General features: G+C 44.3%; 1 protein-coding gene across 1 annotated transcript in view; it reads right to left on the reverse strand.

Moving 5' to 3' along the window:
• STOX2 (storkhead box 2) overlaps nt 1-386 on the reverse strand; it is a gene marked incomplete at its 5' end in the record, with an annotated part of 7,817 nt that overhangs the window by 4,136 nt on the left and 3,295 nt on the right. The gene's annotated exons all lie outside the window — the stretch shown is intronic.

Raw genomic sequence — 386 nt, forward strand, 5'->3', positions numbered from 1 at the left:
TACACCTGTAAAGCTCCTAGCACACCGAGACTTCCGTCACATCTGAGATCCCTGGAATGGAAATGACTAACCAGCACCACCATATGCACACATCTGGACTCTTTTCCCAAGTGTCTTAGGCAAGGCACCTCTCTCTCTGCTGATGCAGCGCTGGATCACCTCTGAAGTTCAAATATCCTGAGCACTTTCAGCCTTGTCGGGAGAGTGGCTGTTCCAGTCTCACCAGTTTGGAATGGTGATAGATATACTTCCAAAATATTTGAAGAAAACAAACAAATAAGCCCAAACCCAAAACGATCATCATGTTCTGTTTTTTTTTTGTCTGAGCCAAAGATTATGCCACTAGTCACGTCTAGTCTTCCAACTAGTCTTGTTGATGGGATCTT

Source organism: Buceros rhinoceros, unplaced genomic scaffold (assembly GCF_000710305.1).
Source record: "Buceros rhinoceros silvestris isolate BGI_N320 unplaced genomic scaffold, ASM71030v1 scaffold11637, whole genome shotgun sequence".
Taxonomy (NCBI): Eukaryota; Metazoa; Chordata; class Aves; order Bucerotiformes; family Bucerotidae; genus Buceros; species Buceros rhinoceros.